The 2,653-nt window shown below is 48.3% G+C and overlaps 1 pseudogene; it reads right to left on the bottom strand.

Moving 5' to 3' along the window:
• Positions 1-367: 367 nt before the first annotated feature.
• LOC101603112 lies at positions 368-1,374 on the bottom strand (annotated as a pseudogene).
• Between the last annotated feature and the right edge of the window lie 1,279 nt (positions 1,375-2,653).

Here is a 2,653-nt window from a genome sequence, read left to right as displayed (position 1 = left end):
TTCTGTGGTCCCCCGTGCCATTAGAGCAATGGGAAAATGCTCTGGAGGGCAGCTCCACGTGGTAGGGCCGAATAGGGGAGTGCTGAGATGGGCTCAGGTCCCCATTGGAGCAGATCCCAGACACTGGGAGCTCCTGCTATGGCCATCAGGACTGTGGGGAGCCAACGACCACCCGCACCTGACAGCTGCCTGGGACGCCTTGTGACACACAAACCACCAGTGAGGTCAGATCATTTCACAGGGACAATGCCAGCTCAATCATTGGCTTGGGCCACATAGCACACAGTAAAATACGGCAACACGAGTGCTCAGTCCTCAAACTTACTGTGTGCCATAGGGGAAGAGTGGCTCCAGCTCCTGTGGGGCCCTAAAGCAAGAGCTTGACACCCTGGGCGGGCCACAGCACCGGCGAACAAGGCTGCGAGGGCGGCTTCCCGAACTCCACGCGTTTTCCCAACCCTTTGTCACCCAAAGGTACACTGGTGCCACTAGATCGTCTGCCACTGCTGTCTCTGCTCTTGTTCCCTCGCCCTGAGGCTGGGCCACTTGTCTGGCTTGGGGACTGATCGTACACGACAGGAGGCCAGTCTGGACTCCAGGGCCCCCACTTTCCGCAGCAGGTCTCCCACTATGTTGAGGGCTGATATCCGGGCCGCGGGTGTGACTGGAGTCCCACTATTAGAGCTGTCCAGACCGTGCCTAAATGCTGCGGGCGTGTTTAACCCGGAGCCCGGGCCTCGGTGAGCTACGGGAGTGGACCGCACGGAGCCCGTGGCCTGGACGGCTGTGTCTGTCCTTTCAGCTGCCCCCAAACCAGGCACGGGTGTCCTGGGCTTCTCCTGCTTCTGCTGCACAGCCAGCTCCTGCCGCAGATCTCTAGCTTCATCCTTCAACCTCTGGACAGATTCTAGAAGATTCTCCTTCTCATCCAGTTCACTCTCCAGAAAGGCATTTCTTTCAAGCGTTGCTCAAAGTCCTCCAGGGACATGATCGCGGCTTGTTTGGCTCTCTCCAGGTCGTCGTTGGCTTGCTCTAGCTCCCTGATGTACTTCTGCAGCTGATCCTTAATGGCTTTGGTTTGGGCCAGGTCGTCCTCCAACGCTGAGATCTGCTGGTAGCCTTTGAAATGCTGCGTCTCAAACTTCTCCTTGATGGTCTCTAGCTCCATGCGGAGGCAGTTGTTCTGCGATAGGAGCTCTCGTTTCCTGGTCTCGATCTGTTGCAGCTGAGTCTCCAGCTCAGCTTCATATTCTCGGCTTCCCTCCTGGAATTTTGGAGCTCCTCCTGCGAATTCTCTTGTAGGTCATGGCCAGATCTTTCCAATAGTTTGCTTCTTCTTCCTCAGAGCTGAAAGTCTTTCCCAAGTCCTCCATTGTGAAAATGGGCAGCAGGTCACTCTTTGTGTGACATGGTGTCCGGCTCAGGCAGCGGCGAAGACCAGCGTGGGCGAGGGCACCTGGGAGCCCCGGTTCTCCGCTGCCCCCGCCCGCTGCGCTCCCGGTCCTCCCTTTAGGGAATATTTCTTAATCCAATATGGTAGCACTTGCATTTTTTATGCTTCCTCCTCACTTTCTCTTGAGTGTTGTATATTTATTTTTATGGTTGAATGTAGGCATATGCATGAAGACTAATTGAAAGAACTTACCCCAATGTTTTGTGTGTTTATTTTTTTCCTTTTGTACTATTATATTAAAACTTATGTACCTGATATGAAGAAGTTTGGATTTTTTTCTCCTTCTACCCTGTCTAAAACTTTGTAAAGATTCTTCTCATCTTCCTTAGATGTTCAATTTAAATTCATAGGGGAAATAAATCTGACCTAAACAGTCATGAAGATTTTATAAATGTTCACATAGATGGAAAATGCTAGGTAAAGCACACATCATTCTGAATTTGGTAGGCAAATAGTTTGTATTCCTACTTTTTTCCCTCCTTCCACAGCTCTGAACAGAATAAGTTTGCCAGATTCTGTTTTAAACACCGAGGAGATAAGGTGAGGCATATATGATTGAGAATTAAGAATGCTACATTTTGACAAGGAAGTGTATTTGTACTCAACTATTACAGAATGGTGGGATGTAGGTTAGTATTGAGGTATGTGCAGTGATTACAAGTCAAATGGAAGCAGGAGGACTCTGAAATAGTTTCAGAGGTAGAGGCAGTATACCTTTAAACCATTTCGAGGGGTTAGTTGGAAATAGGAAAGAAAAAGGTATTGAGTGGAGGGGAGTCTGAAACAGTGCATATGTTTAAAGAATTACAAATATATTGATATAGGAGTAAGAAGTAAACATCATGTGGATGATTGGTGGGAAAAGTTAGAGTAGTGGGTGATTGGTCATGAACGGCTTTGCTTGTGACTAAAGGATTTTGAAAGCTAATGTGAAAATCATAGGGATATGTGAAGGATTTGTAAGAGGGAATAGAAGAGATTTATATTTTAGAAACATCATTTGGCAGCAATTAGGGAGAGCAGTTGGAAGCAGGCCAGACTGGAGGAAGACACTTAATCATGATGCTATTGCTAAATGCAAGGGAAAAGAGATGGGGGTGTTGAAGTTAAGGTAGAAATAGTGAGAGCACAGGGGAAAGGGCACTTTAAGGACATGACACACATGTACACATATGCTTACACATGAACACGCATACACAC

Source organism: Jaculus jaculus, chromosome 2 (genome assembly GCF_020740685.1).
Source record: "Jaculus jaculus isolate mJacJac1 chromosome 2, mJacJac1.mat.Y.cur, whole genome shotgun sequence".
In the NCBI taxonomy this organism is placed as follows: domain Eukaryota; kingdom Metazoa; phylum Chordata; class Mammalia; order Rodentia; family Dipodidae; genus Jaculus; species Jaculus jaculus.
The sequence above is the reverse complement of the archived record's forward strand: the minus strand, read 5'-3'. Positions and strand labels throughout refer to the sequence as shown.